This window comes from Natator depressus, chromosome 1, assembly GCF_965152275.1.
Source record: "Natator depressus isolate rNatDep1 chromosome 1, rNatDep2.hap1, whole genome shotgun sequence".
NCBI lineage: Eukaryota > Metazoa > Chordata > Testudines > Cheloniidae > Natator > Natator depressus.
In genome coordinates, this window is record NC_134234.1 from 79016871 (window position 1) to 79043150 (window position 26280).

General features: G+C 42.4%; 1 protein-coding gene across 5 annotated transcripts in view; it reads left to right on the plus strand.

The window, feature by feature from the left end:
• The window catches only part of LMO7 (LIM domain 7), a 181778-nt gene that overhangs the window by 59410 nt on the left and 96088 nt on the right, over positions 1-26280 (plus strand). The window lies entirely within an intron of this gene.

Below are 26280 nucleotides of genomic sequence, written 5' to 3' on the forward strand. Positions count from 1 at the left end.
GCTTGGGACCAAAAACCCTGGCAACACCAACACCTTCACAGGCTGTTCCAGTGCCAACATAGCACAGGCCTCCACCCACACCATCAATGCAGCATGTGCCCCAGGAATTGGCAAAGGCTTCCTAAGAGGGCAAGCCAGCCACTAAGACCCCTCGGGGGGCAGTGGAGCGCCGCCAATCCCCCGAGACAAAGCAGCGCTCTCTGCCTCCACGCCACAGGTTGCCAGAGTTGCAGCCCAGACACTTTGGGGCTCGTCCGTGCTCACCGGTGCCACGTTCATGGTCACCGCCGTCTTGATGCAGATCGCCTAGAGCAAAACACTGGTCTCCGTACTATCGACGCCACTCACCTTCTAGGCACAGGTCCTAATCGCCTGCATATTGGGAGTGCTCCTCGTCGCGTCTCTAGTCCCCCCCGGCACCAGTCCCCTTGATACTGGCACTGACCACCTTGCTCTGGGCATCGGTCCCCAATGGTGACGGTCAGCAAGCAAACCCAAGAGTTGACGGCCACACCATGGTCACCGGAAGGGGATTCCTCCAGCACGGAAGCCCAGTTCAGCCCCTTGCCTAGTGTGCACCGGCACAAATAGGCACCCAAGGCCGCTTCAACGGCGCTGACTTGGCAGCACGGCCAGTGGCCTTATTGAGGCACATGAGGAATGCCGGTTATGCCGATGCCCCCTTTTTCACCGCTCATCAGCTGCCACCTCAGAGCAGCAGCTGGCATCACTGATGGCACCGGGCTCAGTGCACAAGGCACACCCAGTGGTCAAAGCAAAAGGAGCAGTGCCTACCCCAAGCCTCCCTCCCCCACGGGGGAAGATGCCCTGGAACCTCCCTACAGTGGTGCAATTATCGTCCTCATCCCCAGATAAGGTGATTGCCGGACCCTTGAGGGCAAGCCTGCTTGACGATTTCAAGGAACGTCAGGCCCTGTTGTGTCGGGTGACCGAGAACTTGGGCCTGGAGGTGGAAGAAATGATTGAATAGACATACATCTTGTTTAATGTTCTGTCAGCCTCCACTCCAACCCATGTCACACTACTAGTGCACAGTAGTGTCCTTAAGGTTTCAAAGGGTCTCTGGCAAACTCCTTCTTCCATTACTCCCACCTCAAAGAGGGCCAAAAAGAAGTACTTTGTCCCAGCCAAGGAGTTTGAGAACCTCTATACCCACCCTCCCCCAGGCTCACTGGTGATCTCTGTGGCCAATGAAAGAGACAAGCAGGGCATACCAGTTTGATCCCAAGAATAAAGAGGCCAAATGGTTGGATCTGTTTGGGACAAAGATTTATTTGACGGCCAGTTTGCAGTTTTGGGTGGCGAACCATCAGGCTCTCTTTGGCCGTTACAACTTTAACTTATGGGACTCCCTCCATAATTTCAAGGAGTCCCTTCCACATGGTTTGGCTGCCAGGTGCTCCCTCCAGATGGCATGGGATGTGGTGGACTCTGCAGTCAGGGTGGTCGTGTCAGGAGTGGTGATGAGGCGCAGCTCCTGGCTTCAGACTGCAGGTCTCTCCCAGGAAATGCAGACTTCCATCCAAGACCTCCCATTCGATGGGAATGGTCTTCCTTCAGACTAGAAGGATGCGAGGCTGCGTGGGCTGAAGGACACCAAGGCCACCCTTCGCTCGCTGGGAATACATACGCCGCAGCCTGTGACAAAGCAGTTCTGGCCGCTGCCTAGGCCTCGGCAGTCTCAACAGTGACCTGCAAGAAGGGACAGAAATGCTATCGTCCATCTTCCACCCGCTCACCCATGCAGCCCAATCCACAAAACACTCCTGGGGCCAGAAGCCCTTGTTTTGAAGGTATGGTCGAGAGCGTTGCCCCAGTCATCTTCCAGGATCCACCCCACTCTTTCCTCAACCGTCTTGGTCCCTTCTGTTCGGCCTGGTCCCAAATCACCTCAGACCATTGGCTCCTAGACATAGTGTTTCATGGTTACACCTTGCAAGGCCAAAAGCATAAGCAGGTTCAAAAAAGAATTAGATAAATTCGTGGCACGTAGCTCCATCAGTGGCTATTAGCCAAAATGATCAGGGATGTAACCTGTGTTCCCTGTAAGCTGCGTGCTTGCATGGACACTCAGGAGAGATTCAAATGCTGCCCAGCTGATTAGCAGAGTGTGCAGAGCTGGCAGCATGTATTTGGGTGCCCCTCCCCAGATGTTGCTGTGTCCTGTAGCTGCTCCTGGGACGCTCCTGCTGGCTGTGCAGAGTGGGGGTGGGGTGGAGTGGGGGGTGCTGATATCAGGGTGTCCCCCTGCCCCCGCCCCTGTATCCCATATCTGCAGAGCAGGGGAGAGGGGACACAGCCTGATTCAGGACTTGGTACTGCTGCGATGAAGGATGAGTGACTGAGTGCCTTTTACACTGTTTTTGAGATTTCCGCAGCAGCCAGCTCACACTCACACTCTAATTTTATTCTTTCAAAGAGTGTTATTTTAGTGTTTTGACTGATCTATGCATTCCATAATTATTTCTCTTACATTTAAATTTAATTCTTTGAGTAGTGAGTTCTAAAATGCCTAACCTGTCCTTGGTGGAGTAATTATTCCTATGGTAACTTTTTAAAATATAAATTATATCTAGGTTTTTTGTTTCTACTGGTGGCGCATATCTGCACATACCAAAATTTATTTCACACATGGATGAAAAAAATTAGAGGGAACATTGGATGCAACCCCATGGTCTGGGTATCTCTTAGCCTCCTTGTGCCAGAAGCTGGGACATGATGATGGGATGGATCACTCAATAAATTGCCCTGTTCCGTTCATTTCCTCTGAAGCATCTGGCCCCAACCACTGTCTGAAGATAGGATACTGGGCTAGATGGACCATTGTTCTGGCACAGTATGGCCATTCTTATGTTCTTTCTTGCAAGTGGAATGCAGAATGTCTGCAGTTACTTTCTATGTTTTAAAAAACCTAGAATTGTAAAAAACATCTCAGCAGTTTTTTGGGCAAAGTATGTAGCTCTTAAGTCTCTAGAGGAGGAGAAGGAGCTATGGAATTAATTGGTTAAGATGCCATAAAGTTGGGGTAGCTTAATATGTGTACTTGTGAAAACTATGGAAAGCCAATATATCTGTTTCCATATGAGATAAGTGCATAGTGCATTAGTGGCCTTCATCCTAGAAAGGCTATTGGTTTTACTCATATATAAATAATTTTGTGCTGAACTCTTTTCCCATCAAAAAAAATCTAAGGAAGAACTTAAGTCAAACCAAAATTATCCTTGTGGAAGACAGTACAGTTACTCTGTTAGTAGCTTGACTGACTAAATGGCATTGGAAGCAGCCAATAATCCAAACCAGAAAACCATGGAATAGATTTCATTTTTGTGGTGGCTTAACTTCTGGCTTGAATCATCACTGAAATATTTAATAGCTAACACATTAAAGCTGGTGTATATCTTATTATTATTTTAGATCAGTTCTAAGAACTCAAGGTTTGCAGGCATATTTTTTGTTTGCTAGCGCAAAAAGTGGAGTGTCACGTTGTTTTTAGGAATATAGCTCTCCCTGATCCTGCACACACACATTTTGTTGTGTTGTAGCCCCTTCAAGTTGCATTACCGTTCTCACTGAAGATCTTAACAAAGAGTTTGAGGGAAAAAATGAACATAACAAAGCAAGATTAGCCATAACATGGGGTGAATATAGGCACAATGAAGCTGGCTAAAATTATATTTAATTAAGAATCTCTGAAAAATCCTGCCTCGAAAAACTTGATTGAGAAATCCTTTTTTAAATGATGGGATTCGATCATAATTACAAATGTACTGCCCTGTTAATCAGTACAGGCCTGATTTTTTTTTAAATTGGGTCTTTTTGCTGGTCTCCACTGGTAAGCAAACTTTTGTGTATGCAGTTTATTGTACTAACAACCTAAATCCTAACCCTTATCTGTATTAGTGAAATTCACACAGAGAACCAATCATGTCCTCTAAGCTGTGGGGAGAGGTAGATATGTTGGAGGGTAGGGATAGGATCTAGAATGAAATTGGAGAATTGGGCCAAAAGAAATCTGATGAGGTTCAAAAAGGACAAGTGCAGAGTCTTGCACTTAAGATGGAAGAATCCCATGTACTGCTACAGACTGGGGACTGACTGGCTAAGCAGCAGTTCTGCAGAAAAGGACCTGGGGATGAGAAGCTGGGTGTGAGTCAGCAGTGTGCCCTTGTTGCCAAGAAGGCTAACGGCATATTGGGCTGCATTAGTAGAGCATTGACAGCAGATCGAGGGAAGTGATTATTCCCCTCTATTCAGGACTGGTGAGGCCATATCTGGAGTATTGTGTCCAGTTTGGGCCCCCCTGCTACAGAAAGGATGTGGACAAATTGGAGAGAGCCCAACAGAGGGCAACAAAATTGATCAGGGGGCTGGGGCACATGACTTACGGGGAGAGGCTGAAGGAACTGGGCTTGTTTAGTCTGCAGAAGAGACAAGTGAGGGGGGATTTGATAGCAGCCTTCAACTACCCAAAGGGGGGTTCCAAAGAGAATGGCGCTCAGCTGTTCTCAGTGGTGGCAGATGACAGAACAAGGAGCAATGGTCTCAAATTGCAGTGGGGGAGGTTTAGGTTGGATCTTAGGAAACACTGTTTCACTAGGAGGGTGGTGAAGCACTGGAATAGGTTACCTAGGGAGGTGATGGAATCTCCATCCTTAGAGGTTTTTAAGGCCTGGTTTGACAAAGTCCTGGCTGGGATGATTTAGTTGGTGTTGGTCCTGCTTTGAGCAGGGGGTTGGACTAGATGACCTCCTGAGGTCTTTTCCAACCCTAATCTTCTATCCTTCTGTGTTTATCCAAAGGAAGGAGACTATATTGAACATAGTCACTTGCCACCATAGGGGTTCAAGACAGGTCAGTGAAATCAAAAATGTAAAAATTACAGATGGAAAAGAGCTACTGGTAATCAACTCTATATCCCACCAGTTGTGGATTACTCCTTCCAATATTTACTTGTGCTTTGTCTAGCTGTTTTTAAACTTTCAGAATAATGGGACTTCCATTGCTTGGAAGCACTCAAAGTATTAGAAAGTTACAAATCGGTCTTTCCTGTTGTGTTTTGAAAATATCTTCATAGTGCCTATTACTCCTCCCAAAACTCCTTCCTCCACTTTATATTGTCTATTGGAGTATGCTCTGTGTGTGTGTGTGTGTGTGTCTTTTTTTTTTATATCCTATATGGCCCCTATTACTGTAGTATCAGAGTGCCTCACAATCTTTTCACGTGTTTATCTTCATCACACCCCTGTGAGGTAGGGAACTATTATCCCCATTTTACAGATGGGTAACTGAAGCACAGAGAGACTAAGTGACTTGCCCAAGATCATGCAGGGAGTATGTAGTGGAGCTGGGACTTTAACTAAAATCTCAGGCCAACACCCTACTCCTGGAGATCTTCTAGTCTCATGCTGCCACAGCCTCTTCATCAGGTGCACCATGTCATACTCAAACTATAGAACTATATTTCCAAAATACTTCATGCAATATTCATCTCAGGCTGCTCACGTTGGTCTTGCTCATGGCTTGACTGATAGAAATGCACAGTTACTATTTTTTTTCAAGACTGTGGCCGTTTGGAAATCATTTTCCTTTGGAGAAAAAAACGTAGTGGCTTGAATGCTCGTTTTCCCTTTGCCTTTCTCACAGAATTCCTTCACAGGTTTGTTTTTGCTCTGATAGAACTTGCCTGATCTGAAATGCAAATATGGTATGAAGCTGACATGCTTAGCTGTGGTTAAAGAGAGGGCTGGTGATAATTGTGTACTAAATAGTTGCACAGAAATTTTTCAATAGGATGTTTTAATGAAGGTCTGAAGGCATCGCATGTGCTTGACTGTGCAGCAGAATTTTATGATTAGTAGCTTTAAGATTATGTTGAAAATAAACTTGTTGAATATGGTAAAATAAACAGTGAAAGCAAAAATAATGTTCTAAATTTCACCTGAAATATGTGCTGTTGTGTTCTGCCTGTTGCAACAGGACACTGATGTGCGTATTTTTATGTACCAAATTCTTTTCTGAATGGACATCAGTCAGTTGCTATTGTAACCTTTTAGCTGTATTCTACTTTTAAAAAAAAAATAGGTGGGATTAATTTTTTAGTGGGATCACTTTTATTTCCAAGCTTTTTTTTAGTCAGTTGAAAACAAGCTATAATTTTCATGTCTAGTTTCATTATATTGCTGCTTAGAGAATTTGGGTGTGCCCCACACAGTTCAGGGATAATCATGATGGAAGGATAAAAAGACAATAAATGGTATGTTTGAATGATTAAACACTGAAATGAAAGTTGGACATTCAGGGTACGTCTACACTGCAAATAAAAGAGCCATGGCTGAGACTCTCAAAACTCAGGGTCAACTGTCTCTGTCTACACGGCTAAAAATAGAAGTGTTGACATTCCAGCTCTGGCTGAAGGTCAGGATCTGAAACTGCTGAGGGAAGGGTGGGGGGTCTCAGAGCCCAAGCTCCAGCCTGAGTGGCAGTGTCTACATTGTTGTTTTTAGCCCCATAGCATGAGCCTGAGGCAGTGGGCCCAGGCTCTGAGACTTGCTGCTGTGGGGTGTTTTGCAGGGTAGATGTACCCTCACTAGCCATAAATGTCTGTGGTCTTAAACCTGCTTAAAATAAATGTTATCTTTTGTTACAGAGTAAGATAAAGGATAATTCAACACAGTGTAACTTTAGCGCCCTGGTGGCCAAGATGAGTCTGCTCTCCAGGCAGCTATGGCCAAGAGAAAGCATGAGTAGGAATGCAGCAGTGAAAGTCCCTTCCATCCCAGGGCCACCTGTTCCAAACGCCTCAGAGTACACACACACGCACGCGCGCAAGAAAAGTACAATGAATATAGGAAGGAGAAATATTCACCAAGGGATGAAAGGAGAAAAATGGGGAAATATTGGGGGAGCAGTAAAACAGGGATGCATTCAACTCAAGGCCCAGTGGTACCACAATCTGAAAGGGCAGACACCAAGCAATGTGTCTGCACACAGAGTTCAGGAGTCCTGGGCAAAGTTCCAATCTGGCAGTGAGTCTTGGGTGCTCTTACTCATCTTTGGCGCCAGTAAACTTTCTCCAACAAACCCCTCCTGTGCCCTCTTCTGCTGCTCTCTGCAAAGCTACACAGAGCGACCACCTCCCCACTTAGCTAGTAACAGCCTCCCTCCTTATTCCCAATGCAGAGTCACAAGCCTCAGTACTCTCAGCCCCATGCAGCTTTGGGCAAGAGAGATACTGGGTCCAGCTCCAGTCTGTCCTCATCAGGTGATTTCTCCCTGGCACAGTGCTCCTCCTGGCTCCTATCCTGGGGTATCCCTGATTGGCTGCTCTGTCCCTCCCAGGCTTCAGGCAGGTTTTTGCTTTGCTTCACTCTGTGAGGGCCTGCTTGCTGCAGCCACACACCCTCTTGCTCTCTTCCCCCCCCCCCCCCCACTCCCCACTTCCTCCTTCTGGAATAATCATCACTCCCTGCCTCAGGAAAAAGATTTTAAACGGGCCATGCTCTTAAAACTCCAAAGGGGTTACAATAGTATTTCTTGCCTCACAAAGGTTTGAAAGGCCTGAGCTGCAGCTTTCTAGGGAGATTCCATTAATATTGTTTTGGGAGGAGGAAACTTGGGTGAAGGATTGAGGGAAAGGTTCAAACCCTTAATGTAATGATTATAGCGGAGTTTCCCAAGGTGTGGGGCATGCCCAGGTGGGATGAGTGCAAAGAACTAGCTTGGGGGGGAGGATGTAAGAGTTGGCCTTTAGCACCATATTTCAGGGTGGAAGGTGGGTGCAATTAGTTTAGGCTTCCTGAAGGGGGCTCAGCTGTCAAATTTCAGATGCACAATTTAAGGGATGGGATAAAATAGTGAGTTCAGTAAGGGGCTGCCAGTTGTTGAAGTGATTGGAAATGAGGCTCAGTTATTCCCTGGTGTAACTCCATTGCAGCTAAGGTAAGAAATACCCCAAAGTGCTTAAAAATCAGCACTGAATTAAAATATTAGCACCAGACTGGTGTGTAACTTTATTTTTGTGTATCTTCACAATTTTGACTTGCTGTAAACTTCTGGCCTAACTTTTGTGTTTTTTAACTCAAGAAACAAAAGGGCAAGCTCATTCTTTCCAAACATCTGCAGAATGAAAGTTACTCAGTATTTTTTGTGAAAAAAATCATTATTTTTTCAACCAGCACTAGTCAGCAAGCTTCACTTTGTGGAAACTGTGACAGTAGTGTATTCTGCATAGTTCAAGGGGAATGACTGTACTGTACTCCTTTCCCCTGTGTGCTCTGAGGCAAAACAAAACTTGTTTATCAGTTTTGAAGCTGGGTATTAAGGGAGTGCATTGAGTAAGGACTGAAGCAAACACAGGACAAGGGTGTGGATAACCTGGTGGGTGGGTGGAGGGGAAGGCCTCTGGAGCTGGATAGAGTATGGGAGAGACTGGAATTCAGCCCTGCCTTTGGCATTTCTTGTCCAGTCCCCTGTCTGAGCCTGCCTGCCCTTCTCCACAAATCTTGTTGGTTATGTGGGAGTGCAGCACACTACCCCTGCTGATGATCAAGACACCTTTCTGCATTTGGTGAATACATGGCCAAACCAGAGGCTAGAGTGCTATGGTTAACATACCCTGCAGCTCTTCTGGCCATGTGCTTCAGGCAGAGCAGAAAGCTATTTGTAGTGATTAGAGTATACCAGTAGTAGCTCTTCCATTTTGTTGATGGGGGGGCTGATGGGTTGGATCACAGAAACCCCCTTGGGACTACCACCTGATTGCCAAGACTACTTCTGCCCCCACTTTCCCTGCCAGCTTGGGACTCCAGCACCCTGTCTTGCTGAGCCAGACACGCCAGTCTGCTCCAACACAGACCCAGGGTCTGAACCACGTGCCTCAAAGCTGCAGACTTAACTGAAAGCAACTTAAGAAGTGTTCCTGTCTTTGACACTCAGATGCCCAACTCCCAATGGGGTCCAAACCCCAAATAAATCCTTTTTACCCTGTATAAAGCTTACAGAGGATAAACTCATAAATTGTTTGTCCTCTATAACACTGATAGAGATGCACAGCTGTTCTTCCCCCCCCCCCCCAAGTATTAATACATACTCTGGGTTAATGAATAAGTAAAAAGTGATTTTATTAAATACAGAAAGTAGAATTTTAAGTGGTTCCAAGTAGTAACAGACAGAACAAAGTGAATTACCAAGCAAAATAAAATAAAACACGCAAGTCTAAGTCTAGTACAGTAATAAAACTGAACACAGATAAAAACCTCACCCAGTAAGCTTCCTTTTACAGACTAATCTCCTTCTAGTCTGGATCCAGCAATCACTCACACCCCCTGTAGTTACTGTCCTTTGTTCCAGTTTCTTTCAGGTATCCTTGGGGGTGGACAGACTCTCTCTTTAGCCAGCTGAAGACAAAATGGAGGGGTCTCCCATGGGCTTAAATAGACTTTCTCTTGTGGGTGGAGACCCCCTCCTCTCTCCTATGCAAAGTCCAGCTCCAAGATGGAGTTTTGGAGTCATATGGGCAAGTCACATGTCGATGCATGACTCAGAATTTACAGGGTAGCAGCCATGGTTCACATGCTTCCTTGAACGTCCTCAGGTAGACTTCTTGTGTGGATTGGAGCATTCCAAGATTAATTTTCCTTTAAGTGTTTCTTGATTGGGTACTTAATATGCACATTCCTTTCTCCTGAAGCTGACCAAATGCTCTACTAAAGCTGCTTAGAAATCAAGCCAGTATTCATAACTACGAATACAAAAATGATACATGCATACAAATAGGATTAATAGATTCAGTGGATCATAACCTTTACAGAGATATGTTACATGGCATATGTAGCATAAAACACATTCTAGTTATGTCATATATACATACATAAGCATATTTCCATAAAGCCTTATGGGAGACACCATCACAGGGGCTATTAATTGGGAGGCAGGGCAGAGATTGCTATGCCTCTCCAGGTCAGTCTCTATGAGAGACACACATCATCCAGAGGTTGCAAGAAAAAACTTGGTATAAAACATCTTCAGGTAAGAGGTCTCGCATTTTCCTCTGATTTTTGTTTGTTTTTGCTTTTGTAACATCAGTCCATGTTTAGTGGGCTTTTGTCTGTCTCTCATGCAAGAGGGACGCACACCAATAAAACTGCAGAATAATTTGGCACATGTAGATATTGTCCCTTCTCTCCTGACTTTCCCCAAGTTTGCTCTTCCTTACACAGAAGTGCTCAGCTGGACACTTTGCCCTGTTTAGCTAGATTTTCCAGTTAGTGTAGTTATGTGCTCTGGCAAGGAGTTTCTGGGGTGGGGAAGAAGAGGGCAGAGAACAATACTCTAAATGCTCAGCTTTTTGGGAAAGCCTACAATTTTGTTTGCGGTGGTGCTGAGAAGGGTCTTGGAGTTTTTTGCCCATAGGGCTCTGAACTTTGAGGTCCAAGTTCACATTGCTTTTCTGTGCTTGTCTGGGAAATGTTGCAGTTTCATCCAGGTCAGTTATCCTTTGACAAGCTCTGTTTTCACAGATCACCCCTCCCAAACCCTGTCAGGACAATTTGTCCTGTTTTCCCTTCTGGCCAAGGCAATCTTGGAGGTGCAAGCACAACTAGAAACTCCCAATACCCACCCACCAACCATTTAAAAAAATATACAAACACTGCTGCAGTTAAGAGGAAAAGGCCTATCTTCTTTTAACCCTGTCTATCATGTTCAGGGCAGCTCTGGCTCACTTTGTACCCACAGTTATGGGCTTATGTTTTTGGTGAATCTCTCGAGGATTGAGTTCAAAGGGACCCCAAGATTTTCAAAGGAGCCTAAGAGTTTGGTACTCAATTCAAATGGAATTGTTGGGCACCTAACTCTCCAGCTCCTTTTAAGGTTTCAGCATGGAACAAAAACCCACTGGGCAGGTCTGGACAGGATAACCGCCTCTCTCTGCTGTGAAATTGTTGACACACTTAACTTTTACCATAGTACTTAGAAGTAATGGGAAAAGGAGTGAGTTGGAGGCACAGGTGGTGCAGCGGTTTAACAAATGGGAATCGGAGTAGAATAAAAATCCCAGAACCTTGGGAGAAATGGGCATAGCCAGGGAAGCTTTGGTTCAGAGATGGCTAGTGCAGTGGCTCACAACCTTTCCTGACTACTGTACCCCTTTCAGGAGTCAGATTTATCCTGAGTACCCCTAAGTTTCACCTCATTTAAAAACTACTTGCTTACAAAATCGGACATGAAAATTCAGAAGTGTCACAGGACACTATTACTGAAAAATTGCTAACTTTCTCATTTTTACCATATAATTATAAAATAAATCAATTGGAATATAAATATTGTACTTACATTTCAGTGTATAGTACGTACAGCAGTATAGACAAGTCATTGTATGAAATTTTAGTTTGTACTGACTTGCTAGTGCTTTTTACATAGCCTGTTATAAAACTAGGCAAATATCTAGATGAGTTGATGTACCCCTGGAAGACCTCTGCATACATCCAGGGGTATGCGTACCCCTGGTTGACAACCACTGAGCCAGTGGACTTAATACTGTATTGAAATTGTTGTTGTTTATTTAGGATAACATTTCTGTTTGTTTGCTTATATTGGTTGCATATTCCTTTCCCCATGGCAGAAAGGACTAACACATTCTAGTACACTGACTGGTTTGGAGCAATTTTTTTTTTTGAAGTGTTTAAGCAACCTTAACTACAAGCATCACTGACTATAATAAACTGATGCAGCAACAGGATCTCTGATACAAACTCTTCCTTAAAGCCCTCTTTTAAGATTACCCTCGCATTCTCCTCTTCACCAAAAATCTTTCTTCATTTTCCCTTTCCTTGACTATTGAGCCATGTCTTTTCTAGTGGTTTTGATTTGTCTTTTGGGGAATATCTTCACTGCAGACTTACCTAGCTTTTAGCCCAAACTCCCCTACTATCCACACACACACACACACACACACACACACACACACACACACTTTTTAACCTGGATTTGGAAGCACTTTAAGCCCAGGCTAGCTGACCTGATTAGGGATATAGGTTAGAGTGTGGCTTCCACTTGGGAATCAAGAATGCAGAATAAAAAGCTTGAGTGCTGATGGTCCTCCAGTGCTTTCCCACAATTCCCCCTGATTGACAGACAGATTCTCCTAGTATTGACACAAGTGACTGTGAAAGAATTGTCAAGCATCTCAGCACAAAGAACCATGGGAAATGCCCCCAGACAAGCACAGGGCAGAAATGGTGAGGACTCAGGTAGGGCTTTGTACTATGACTGCTCACACCTGGCCTAGGCTAATTCAGGTGCTCAATTCTGGCTGCTGATCACTTGGGCTAACTCTGCAGGGAAGGTACCGTTAGACAGAATCTCTGGGGCAGGGTATGTGGCTTGCACTGTTCGCAAAGTGCTGTGTAATCTGATTTACTAAAAAGTATTGTGTGTTTAAATTAGACATTGGCTTACTCAGCTTGTTTTATATTTGCCACAGGGCAAGACACAAAATGGTAGACCCTACTCTGAAGAACTTACAGTTTAAGAGAGACTCTCAGACAGGTTGAACTGAGAGAAATAGTGGTGGGAGTTGCTATTGTCTTTCCCTCATCCAACATGATTCTATTTGTGCACACTCTTGTGGAGTTCTTACAGCCTGATAATTTAGCAGATTCTTAATTAGTAGATTTAACATCTCTAGTTAAATGAATTAACACATTTCAGTTACTACACCAGCTGTGTGTTTCATGATCAACTTCAATCTGTGTACAGCAATGTTTGTTAACAGGGGCAGGCAGAAAGTGAAGGCTGCACCACACCCTTCTCTCTCAGGCTGTGTTATTTATGCCTCTGGCCCAGCCCATATCATATGAATGCTTCCTCTCCTCTCTATTGCCATCCTGCTAGTGAGTTCTCCTTTTGGAAGTGGGAAGAGAAGATGTTTTTAAGCATCCATGATCACCTTTGATACCTTATTTTAACAAAGTTTCAGCCTTCATATATGAAGGCATGTATGAAGTAAGCATATTTCAAATGTCAGTGATGAGATTAATTCACTTCATCTCTTTATCAGTGATATCCTCAGCACAAAGCTACAGAATATAACAAGATCTGTTACTCAATAATTGTGAGATTCCCCCTCACCCCCCGAAAGCAAATTTTGTGTGTGTGTAAAAAAGCATTAAACACCAGGTGATTGCAAGTGACTGCAAATTTGTATTGTTCTAAATACTTCTGCTGTATTTACTACATTTCATAAAAACAAGTATAGTATATGCATCACACAACCCTTTAGATTTTGTCCCTGATATTCTGGTTTGAGTTATCTGTTTGGTTGTGTTGACACAAGACCATAGCTTGAAGCCTTTAAACTTACAGTAAATTCACTTTGATGAAATAGTAAGAGCACTTGTGGCACCTTAGAGACTAACAAATTTATTTGAGCATAAGGTTGTGTGAGCTACAGCTCACTTCATCGGATGCATCCGATGAAGTGAGCTGTAGCTCACGAAACTTATGCTCAAATAAATTTGTTAGTCTCTAAGGTGCCACAAGTACTCCTTTTCTTTTTGCGGATACAGACTAACACGGCTGCTACTCTGCAACTTAGCTACCATGTTTCAGAATGTGCAGTTTGAAATAAATTGCATGAATATCTCTGGATTCAGCCTGAGGACTGCGAGCCAAAGGGGCTGTTTAATTGCAGTGTAGACTTTTGGGCACAGGCTGCAGCCTGAGCTCTGGGACCCTCCCACATTGCAGGGTCTTATAGCCTGGGCCCTAGCCTGATCCTGAATGTCTACACTGCAATTCAACAGCCCCTTAGCGTGAGCCCGCCTGAGCTGACACAGGGAATCTATGCTTGTCTAGTGTAAATATCAACCAGTGTATTAACTTATTAAACTTTTTTGCTATTTTGGTTAGTGAATCTTATTAATGTAAAATCTCTCAATATTTCTACAAAATGTAATTACAAGTTAACACCGTTATTTCTGGTGTGGCTTCCTCTCATTGCAGAATCTGAAAGGCTTTGAGTCTCATGATATTTCTGTCCTCACAAGCAATTCTTGTTCCACATTTAAGAAGCCCTATGAAACAGTCCCTTAAATCAAATGGTTAAAATATTGAATTTTGAAGGAAAAAAGCCTGTCTTTTTTTTATTCCTAACAAAGACAAATGCATTATCTAAGAAAAAATTATCACCTTTCAGAATAAAAATTAAGGAAATAAACTAAAACATTAATATAGAGGTTAGCTAAGAAATACATACTATCTACTTCTAACAAAAAGAACCTCAAACTGTAGATTTAAAAAAAACACTTGAAAGATGGAAGATTGATAAGGCTATTTGTAGAATCATAACTCCCTTCTTTTCCTGTATCCCACCCACAGTCTTACAGTGAATAGGTATATAACAAGTATTAAAATAACCTTAGAAACTTTTCACATTACTGAATAACAAAGAAAACGTTCTAAATCCCTACACATGCTGGGTCTCAATTCTCTTCCCTTGGGAAGAAGTAGGGCTTCTTAATAATATTTAGAGATGAAGCATGCCATATATCCTCCAGTGACTGAACTGGGCATGTTTTTAGTTCTTGATGTGGGTCACTGGTGTCTTGTGCTCTTCTGCTTGAGGATGTATGGTATGTTTCAGCCTTGACAATGAACTTGTTCAGTTGTTTGTTACTGCCTAAACATTTTGAAATGCAGGGTGTGTATGTAAAGGGCAGGGTGATATAAAATCTGTGGGATATTTTTAGTAACAGCACTGAAATTCTAGCAGGGTAAAACCTAGCTTCACAGTAGGCTGTGATATAACATGCAGTTTAATAATCTAATGTCTGTTAAACTGTGCTGATCTAGATATCTAAAAGTAGTCATCTGCTTGGCCGTCTAGGGATGTATGGTTCAGTTCCCAGTCCTCTTTACGCTGGGCTAGCAAATGCTGTGCATATTTATGAATTCTATACAAAACCACAAAGTGTAGGGTTAGGTGGGTTTCTTAGGGTGTTGGGGATGAGAGCTTGCATGCCAAACTGAAGCTTCAAGAGAATTTAATTTAATTTTTTATAGTGCGAATCATAGCTCTGCTAATGGACCCCTAATTAAATGTACAAACATAAGAATGGCCATATTGGGTCAGACCAAATGTCCGTCCAGCCCAGTATCCTGTCTACTGACAGTGGCCGATGCCGGGTGCCCCAGAGGGAGTGAACCTAACAGGTAATGATCAGGTGATCTCTCGCCTGCCATCCGTCTCTACCCTCTGACAAACAGAGGCTAGGGACACCATTCCTTACCCATCCTGGCTAATAGCCATTAATGGACTTAACCTCCATGAATTTATCTAGTTCTCTTTTAAACCCTGTTATAGTGCTAGCCTTCACAACCTCCTCAGGCAAGGAGTTCCACAGGTTGACTGTGCACTGAGTGAAGAACTACTTCCTTTTATTTGTTTTAAACCTGCTGCGCATTCATTTCATTTGGTGGCCCCTAGTTCTTACATTATGGGAACAAGTAAATAATTTTTCCTTATTCACTTTCTCTACACCACTCATGATTTTATATACCTCTGTCATATCCCCCCTTAGTTTCCTCTTTTCCAAGCTGAAAAGTCCTAGCCTCTTTAATCTCTCCTCATATGGGACCTCTTCTAACCCCCCAATCATTTTAGTTGCCCTTTTCTGAACCTTTTCTAATGCCAGTATAAAGGCATGACTTAAAATAACCTGTAAAGTAAGTTTTTAAACTAGGGTGCTATACCTAAATCCATAGTAAGACACCAAAGACTGATTTCCCCCTCAGCCCCCAAGAGGTGCTAACATTTTCACATCTTGCTGCAAAGCATGTTGCTAGATAGGCTGCACAGTATGACTGTTTATCCAGCAACAGAGTCAACTGTAGTCTAGTATGTACTGTTTTGTTTTGTTGTATGCTATTTTTATTTCCTTAAACATTTTATGACTAGCAATATGTTTGTAAAGGAACATTCCTAACTAAATGATGATATGACAACTTAAACTTTTCTGCATGATTATGTTAGTGACATTTTATGCTTTGACTTAAAAAAAAATTCAGGAGATATTTTGGAATTTATATTACAGCAGTTCATAGTATCTGTGCTAAACTAAAAGGATATTTATAAGCAGGACACATGTTGTTCTCTCTCCCTCTTGTCACAGACTCTCTTGTTGAAAGATTCATATCTATCCACTTTTTGATGCAAGGATAAATTTAAATGAGTTGCAAGAGGTGATCGTTTCATAAAGTTCAGTGCTTGAATTGGACAGGTATACTGCTCACCTTTCTATTCTGTTGAGAGTCTCATTCCATTTCTATCACTGTGATACAAATACCTAAACTTCTTGCCTTAGTTACATACCTGCCTGTGTCATACTACTTATTTCTGTGATGGCATGTGTGAAAAAGAACTAATGAAAAAGCTGGCAGCATTAATGCTGCTTTGAGCAGTTTGAGTTGCTGCATCCCTATGCCCTTGCTTTCTTCCTACATAGGTCCATCCTAATTCTTGTGCTGCGAGAACTTCTTGCTAGCACAAGAGCTTAGATGTTGCTGAGATGTGCAGCCCTTTCAGTTCCTCCTCCGTGGTCCACAAAGCCTGGAGTATCATACTTACAGCATCCAGTAAGCTGCAATTCATGGAGTGCAGCTTGTACAAAGGAAGTTATTTTCAGAAGATGAACTAAGCTTTTTTAAAGGAAAGGAGGGGTAGGGAGTGGGAGACCTCAGAGAATTTTCTTAAATGCAGAGGAGCAATGGCCGCCCTGCACCTTTAAGCTGGGTGTGGGGGGTATTTGGCTGGCTGGCTGAGTGAAGGGACCAGTGCTTCATAGCTGGAGGGGGGGGGGGGGGTATGAAAACTACTGCAAAAAGGGGCAGTGTGGTCACTGACTCATCCCCTGGGAATGCAGGGTTTAAAAAGAGGCTGTTCGGTGCCTCGAGCCTTCCTTTTTACATGGACCAAGGCTGAAGCAGGGCCCACCCTCCCTCCCTTTTAGGTGGTAAAATACCAGGTTTGGTCAACACCTGCTGTGGGCATTACGCTGACTGCCCCTTTTTTTAGGGGGGCTGGGAAGGAATGTTTCCCTTACCACCAGATTGGCTTGGGTGCAGTTGGGGTTTTTTGCCTTCCCCACAGTGGGTTCGGGGGGGCTCTGTACATGCATGGCATGATGGTGATAGGCCATATGTCGCAACTCATTTAAGTGTAGGGCGGATGTTCAGTGCAGGTACTCCATAGGAAAGGTATATAGTCCCTGGATAAATGGCTTGGAAAAGGGCTTAAAAAGAGCTGTTCATTAAAGGAAGGCATTGGGGGGTGGTTGGAGACTCCTACGATTGGTATGGCAGGGAGCCAAACCCGCCTCCCCCCCCACCCTTCTGATAGCCTACCTTAACCCTCCTACAAGCGGCAGGGTGGATGGTAAGGTCCCAGCAACGGATTTGTTGGAGGGACCTGGAGGGAAAAAGAGGGGGAGCTGGTGGAAGCCCCCCAGGTAATTATGGAATAAACATGGGATTACCTGCTCTGTACACTGTTATCTGCCAGGTAGTCCCAGACATCTAATAATAAAGTTGTGGCCTGATTAAGCCCATGACAAATGTCTTCTGTCCTCCTTTCAGCATAGCCAGACAATCACAATCTGGAAGGGAGAGTAAATGAGCAGAGAATCTGATAGATACTTTGTTGGCTTGGTCCTTTTTCTCACATACCAACATTTCTTTACTGCTACAAGTACTGTGTAAGAATATAGTAGTTTAGTGTCAATTCTCTTGTGGTGAATTATAAACTATATCGACAAAACTCAAAAGCCTGTGTCTATCTGATGGGGTCCCTGGGGTGCAACCTGGACTGTGGGATTACCGAGACATCTAAAGCCACCAGCTTGGGCTGTCTCTCACACTGTGATGCTGATGTCAAGCTACAAGTCTCCGACAGACACTTGACTTCCACAGGCAGGGACACACCCAACTGAGTTACATGAATAATCTCCTAGCCACTCATGAACCATCAATAGAAAGGCTTCAGCCAATTTCCTACCAAATCCCCAGCCTTGCACCCCAGAACTGTACCATCTTGCACTGCTCAAGGCTCCGGTGGGCAATGTAAACTAACTAATAAATTCACCACTTCTTCATAGGAAAGTGGACATGCATCAGCCTTTGTAATCTGAGCTGTGATTACCCAAGCACTTCAACCAAACACACAGTTTTTAGGTAAAATATAAAAGATTTATTAACTACAGAAAGATAGATTTTTAAGTGATTATAAGTAGCAGGCATAACAGTCAAAGTTGGTTACCTAGGAAAAAGGTTAATTCACAGTCTCAATTCTAACTTAAACAGACTAAGCAAGATTTGAATCAGTCTCACCCTAACTGATGGTACAAGCATCTTACAGTTCCTCAAGACAGACTAGACTCCCTTACAGCCTGGGACCAATCTTCCTACTTCAAATTCTTTGTCTTCCAGACCATCTTCCAGGCATTGAGATGGCAAAGGGTGGGTGGGGAGAGGCCAAGTGATGATGTCACTGTCCCTCTTTTATACTTTCTTCCAGTTGCTAGAAAGATCCTTGCTGTGACCTGGGTTAGTCTGCCCTCATTGCATACATGCCTTCTCTGAAAAGTGTCTGGGATAGTTGATTTTTCTTGATGGGCCATTAATGCTGTCTGGCCCTCCTTTTGTTGCAACTGACAGGTTGGCTGTGGGTATTTCCAAACCTCACAACATATTTCAGTAGCACATAAAGTAATACTTGATAACTTTATATAAAATGATGTACAATCCAACAGGATATTAAGGTTCAACAGATCAAGACTTTTTGAATACCTCACCAGGCATACTTTGTACAAAACACATCATAATCTTATGACAATGGTGAATAAGTGGGTGTCAGGGTGCTGAATGTGTGGGTTTCAGGTTTGAGATACAGAGTATCACAGTATTCAAAAGTGGAAAAAAACCTAATCGCTTTGCCAGCACCTTCCATGTTTCAGTGGCAATCCAAAAGTTTTTAAATCTATTACTCATAAAGTCTCAGGGAAGTTTAGCCTTCAGGTAGATTACTGTCATTCTGATTATATGTAGTTGGTTAACCTGGTGTCCTGGTAGTTTACGCACATTTAGCTTGTAAACTCATGTTTTTAGAAACTGTCAAGAGTGAAAAATACATGGGTTGATTTTCTTTACTCCCACATGCATGCAAGTAACTGGCAGCAAAGTTCATTTTAAATTTATTAATCAGAATAAGCAAGGCGCAGTAAGTTGTCCTTTATCCACTACATATGTTGTATATTCGTTAAAGTAAGAGGTTTTACAAGTGTGTATTTCTTATCCTATTTCTTACTTTATAGTATAGTACCTGGTTATAGGAAAGGCCTAGGAAGGTTACACGGAATCAATGTGTCCTGTTCAGTGTAAAATACTTGAATTAAGTCACACTTATAGTGATTTTAAACTTTAATATTCCCCTTCAAAGTATTAAAGTTCACAAAACACATTATTTCCACAGTGTATCATGGTTGTGCATATTGCAGGTTAGATTAAAAAATATTGTTACCTAAAACACTGAGCTAATGGAAAAGCTTATAGACTGCAAGAATTTTTGTTTATCCTTGGAAGATCATGAACAATAAACTTGAACATACTTTCTAGAAGTTGAATGCTGAAAGTTAATCCACCACATACTTTACAAATACTGGGTACAGTCAATCGTGTGTCCTGAATTCAGGGGATTCCTCAACTGGCAAGAGCTAGCATAAGCTTCTCTACAGAGTCACTTATCCCTCTGCCCCACTTAGAAGGCTATGCGGAGGGCATGCAGAGGGAGGGGAAGAACACATGGCACTTCATCTGATCCCTGACCAGTGTACCACTCCATACTGGACCACTGCAGCTGGGGTAGATTAGGTCAGCCCTTTGTTGATCTAAGCTACGTCGGGCATCATTTTGGCCGCAGTGGCACAGAATTGGAGGGGAGGAGGAAAGTCATTCTGCTCAGCCCCTTTGGCATTTAGTTGCAGCTGAGGATTAAGTTCATTAATTGCATCTTACAACACCACTCTGAGGTAAGTAGGTGGTAGTATGCCATTTTTCATAGAGTCCAAAGTCAGAAGGGGCCATTGTGACAATGTGATCTGATCTCTGGTATAATAGGCCATAGGACTTCCCCAAAATAGTTCCTAGAGCATAGATTTTAGAAAAAACATACAATCTTTACTTAAAAATTGTCCGTGATGGAGAATCCACTATGACCCTTGGTAAATTACTCTCATTATTGAAAATGTTCACTTTGTTTCTAATCTGAATTTGTCTAGCTTTATCTTTCAGCCATTGAATCATGTTGTACCTTTCTCTGCTTGACTGAAGAGCCCATGATTAATTATTTGCTTCCCATGTGGGTACTTTTAGACTGTAATCAAGTCACCCCTTAACCTTCTCTTTGTTAAGCTAACTAGACCCAATAAGCTCAATCTATCACTAAAAAGCATGTTTTCTAATCTTTTAATCATTCTTGTGGCCCATCTGTGAACCCTCTCCAACTTATCAACATCCTTCCTGAATTGTGAACACCAGAACTGGTGGTAACACCAGAACTGGTGGTCACATCAGTGCAAAATACAGAGGTAAAACAACCTCTCTACTCCTAATTGAGATTCCCCTGTTTATGCATCCTAGAATTGCATTAGCCCCTTTTGGCCATTAGCATCGCACTGGGATTTCAGCTGGTTATCCATTATGATGCCCAAGTCCTTTTCAGAGTCACTGCTTTCCAGGATAGTGTCCCCCATTGTGTAAGTATGGCCTACGTTCTTTGTTCCTAGATGTACACATTTACATTTAACCATTACTGAAACATATTGGTTGCTTGTGCCCAGTTCACCAAGCAATCCAGAATGCTCTTTATCAGTGACATGTCCTCTTAATTATTTAGCCCTCCCCCAATTTTTGTCATCTGAACATTTTTTTAGCTTTTATGGTTTCTTACAGGTCATTGATGAAAATCTTAAATAGCATAGGTCCAAGAACAAATCCCACTAGAAACACATCCGATAGATGATGATTCCCAGTTCACAATTACATTTTGAGATGTAATTTAATATAGTCTTAGTTTTAAATCAAAATGTCATGCTGTACCAAGTCAAATGCCTAAAAAGTGTATTACTTTGGTATAACTTACGTTGCTCAGGGCTGTGAATTATCCACACCCTGGAGTGATGTAAGTTATACTGACCTAAGTGCAGGTGTAGACAGCACTGTCAGTGGGAGAACATCTCCTGCCAACATAGCTACTACCTCTCATGGAGGCAAGAGTTAAGCCAACAGGAGAGCTCTCCCCCATTGGCTTAGAGCATCTTCACCAGAAGCATCAGTGAAGCTGCACCACTGTGAATGATGTAATGTAGACATAGCCACAGTATATCAACACTATTACCTTTATCAACCAAACTTGTAATATCAAAAACAATATCAAGTTAGTTTGACAGGATATATTTTCTATAAACCCATGTTGATTGGCATTAATTATGTTACTCTTCTTTCATGCTTTATTAATTGAGTCTCATGCCAGTCACTCCATTATTTTACCTAGGATCAATTTCAGACGGAGAAGCCTGTAATTACTGGGTCATTCCATTTATCCTTTTTTTAAAGTGGCACAATACTAGCTTTCTACCTTTTTTTTGTGGCACTTCCCTGGTGTTCCAAGATGATTGAATATCAACATTAATGGTCCAGCGAGCTCCTCAGCCAGCTCTTTTAAAATTCTTGGATGCAAGTTATGTGGATCTGCTGATTTCGAAAATGTCTACTTGAGTAGCTGTTGCTTAACATCCTCCTGAGATGTTAGTAGAGTAGAAAATGTTACCATATGTAACTACATCTGTTTTTCCTCCAAATATGGAACAGAAATATTTATTGAACACGACTACCTTTTCTGCATTATTATTGATAATTCTACCATTTCCACCCACTAATGAATCAATACCATTAAGATTCTTTTTGTTCCTAATATGCTTTAAAAAGTCCATATTGTCCTTTATCTGTGCTGGCCATAGATTTCTCCTTGTCTCTTTGCTTTCCTTGTCAATAAGGGTAAGGAATATGAGTCAGATATTTAGTTACTTGTTGAAAGACACAAGAGACTAGCGTTCGAATTTAGGAATTCCTGGCTCTCAGTCCTGTGATAACACCTTGAGGCCAACCCCCTCTTTACATATAATATGAAAACTACTAATAATCTGAACACAACTCTGATAAACGGCTAGTCATCCATCTTGTTTATCAAGATTCTTTCATAGATTTCTTCCCCCACCCTGCTTATTAATTTAAATGTCTCTCTATCATATGGTACTATTGCTAAATGCAGCTCCAAGTCCTGTCCTAAATTAAATCCAGTAACATGGGCCTTTTGATCAGTATAATTGACTTTGGGTGTATGCAAACAAATATTTATACTTTTTAAACACCTTATTTGAGGCTGAAATATGCCGTTTTGTTTTGGGTTTTTTTTTTTTTTTTTTTTACTGTATATTCCCAAGTATCTGCAAGCAGGCTTCCTGTGGAACATATAGGTGGCATGGTTTACACCGCCAAAGCTGTGGATATACTTGGAGTATCATAAATACTGTATTAAGAAATAGCATATTTTTAGTGGGTAACATGATCCCACTGGCCTATGTGCCTGTCTGAGTATATTACAAAAGTCCCATTGACTTCTATAGTTTTAAAGTAAAAATGTTTTCATTATAACCCTCTTCTCCCTCCCCCCCATCCCACACTTGTTACTTTCCCATACCTTTTAGAATGAAATTGGCTATGCTTGATTTCTTCCCAAAGGTGAAATATATGGAAGATTTGAGCTAATCCTGTTCATCTGTTTGTTGCTATGTGATATGGTGAAAGGAGTGTTTTCGTTTTGTTCCTGCTTTTAAAATTTGTAACCACTGTGTTTTGGGGGAATAACTCAAATTTCTGCATCTTGAAACTACCCACTTCGCATGCACATCTGTGCTGTGACTAATGAATAATGCTTGATTAGTAAAGTTCTAGAGGCAGACAATATGTTATATGTTTGGGTAATTGAGGGAGCTGGCCCTGATTGCAGGCTTTAAAGCCTGCTGGCTGGCTAGCTCCCCTGGTCCTGGACTGAAACTGTGGGGTCCTCAAGAAAGAGTGCCTGCTGAAAGCATTCCTGAAGAGCAAAGTGTCTCTTATGCTTTATTCATGTAGCTCTTCGAAGCATGGCAGATTTTTAGTCCTGCAGTTGTTTTTACTTGACATACCAGAACTCTAAGCAACCCAGAACTGAATGCCTGCTCAGGAGAGCTTTCCAAATTCTGCAAAGAGACCACTCTGTTACTCCCACCCAATTCCACATTTCCTGAATTTCAGGTGCTTCATTGTGAAATCTTAGCATCACTTTGCCTTTTTTTCTTTGTGTTGAGTAGAAATTAAAGAAATTTTGGCACTAACTCCCCATCCAGGTGAATATGTGGTACTTTAACATAAATCAACACTGGTTCATAGTTCTTAGGGTGGTGTGTTCCTTTATGAAAGTTGTAAATTGGCAAAAGAAACTTACTTGAGTTCAGTAGGTCTAATTCTGTGTTTGCTTGCATTACAGTTAACTGGAATGGCAGATGATCCCAATCTATGGGTTGGAGGATTACATACTCTTTTGTGTTGTCCGGTGGAAACGTTTTTTTTTCAAACTCCAAATACTTTAACTAGACTGCTTTCCCCCCCAAACCGCTATTTTTAAGAGTCCCTGAATTCTAAAGATGTGACAACTTGTGTTTCTGCTAATGTTAAAAAGCTGTTTGCCCCAGCTGAATAACAGGATCTCACTGCATTTCAGTATACATATAAAACGTCAGAAACTGTTACATAAGGTGAACATATGCTTCCCAGCCAGCATGACTAAACTCCAAAGAAAGCAAGTCTGTTTCAATGTAAACAAGCTCTGGATTTCCTTCTCTCTCCCACCACCCCCCATCATAGTGACAACTAATCAGGGAGCCATAACTGTAAACTGGATGATATTTTTCCAGTTTAAGTTCAGTTCATAAATGTAAGTTGATGTTAATGTAATTAGCATGTTTCCTTATGTTTAAATGCCACAAGATAAGTCAAAATAAGACAGTAGTTCTATCCTCTCTTATTTAGAGACCTCTCCTTGTAACAAATTGGAGCATGAGCCCACTCCCTTATTTCAAACCCTGATACAAGTGTTCTATCTAGCTTTTTTGGTTTGCCTATATCTTTCTATTCTCTTGTATCCTTCATTTGCTTTTTCTTTTTTTATGGACTTTATTTATTGTGCTTTGTTTCTCAGTCCTGTTTATTCTTTTCCCTCCCTCTTTACAGTACTTTCCTCCCTCTTTCTCTGTTCTTTTGCTCTCTGTTTCATGGTGCTCCTCTTCCTTGCTCTTGTTCTACTGTACATCTCTACTCCCTAGTGCTGCCACCTGTTTCCCTGTCCATCCATGCTGCTTGCTTCCATTTTAGGGGCTTTCTTCCCCTTCTCCATATTTTAGCTGAGGGGTCTGTTCTCCCATCCTCACTACTGCTGCTTGTTTCACACCTTCCCTTATATAGTGCTGCTTCCTGGCTCTTACCACAGAGATTGCAGAGAGCAGCACTAACACAGTACCGTGTAGCAAAGCCTCAGCAGCAGAAACACAGCAGAAGCAGGAATAACTGTGCGGCCAGCAATCCCCTGTGACAGAGCAGAGAGACAGGTGCACCCCTGGAAGGGTGTAGCATCTTCCCTCATTCTTGAGATATGTAGCATTTAAATTCCTGCTTGTGGGTGACCAAAGCATAGATTATATGTCTCACCACAGGCTGGGAATGTGCTATTAGTATCCCATCGAATTATCTTGGGATGTGGCTTACTTTGATTCAGGCAAAATGAAATACTGAATTCTAATATTTCCATGCAAGTCAGCATTTGTGGTGTTCATTTCATGTCATCTTTATAGTTTTTGTGAGTCCTACATGAAGCAGCCGAAATTGCTTTTCTTTTTTTGCATATAACATCCCACCAAAAATTAACTGCATTTGAATTTTGTGTCTGACCTTCAATCTTAAGTTCTCTCACAATTAAGCCTCATAGTTGTATAAAATGGTGTATAAACATCAATGCTGACCTGAGGTGACTTGAGTACAATGGAATTAGTAAAGTGCACTTTACTAGGATTGCAGAATATCTTTCAAATTTCAAGTAGTATCAAACCTTAATGTTGTTAAAGTGCAGTTACGGTATGAAAAGTGACTCCCTAAAAATAAGTTTATAGGTTCCATTTATCTCAGTGTCTTTCAGATCCATTTTTTTTCAGTGGCACCAGTAAAAAGATGGCTTTCTAACTGCCTGCTCTGCAGCATTAACATGGGATCTGAAAGTTAAAGCGTTATTCTCTCTTGCTGGGTCACCTGTTCAAGATGTTGCGCTTAGAATTTTGTTCGTTCATTTTGGTGTAAGAGTGGGATTCTATTCTGCCTTTAATCTCACATATCTGAATTTACCCTGCAGTATAAACAGGAGTAAAAAGCAGCATCAACTTTTTTTTAGCTAGAAAACTACACTGATGTGACATGAAATAGACACGCAGTAAGTCTATTCGGTAAGCTGCTGTTTTTACTTTGTCAGCTTTCTAACCATAAAGAGGCATACAACTTAAGACCATAAGGGACCACTACATAATCTAGTCTGACCTCCTTTACATCACAAGCTACCAGCACCGTCCAGCCACTCCCACACTAAACCCAGCAACCAAAATTAGACCCCCAGGAGACAAAGCTATTGTGTGCCACAGGCACAGAATAAAAGATACTGAGCTGCACCAATGGCAGAGAATTAAATGAGACACACGCAGACTATCCTGACAAATGGCCCATGCCCCATGCTGCAGATGAAGACGAACCCACAAGGCCACTGCCAGTCTGAGGTGGGGTTAAAATTCCTTCCTGGCCCCACATGGGCTAGATGATACTTAGTCCTGCCATGAGTGCAGGGGACTGGACTGGATGACCTCTCGAAACCCTTCCAGTCCTATGATTCTATGAGATTTTACAAACAAGAGCCGTGAACCAGAAGGGACAAACAGGGCTACTGATCTCTGCCCCCCACCCCTGCAAGCAATCCATCATGCAATCACAAGCTTGTCAAGCTCTCTTAAAACTAGTCAAGTTGTTTGTCCCCACAACTCCTGCTGGAGGCTGGTTCAGGGCCATAGAGAGATAAGT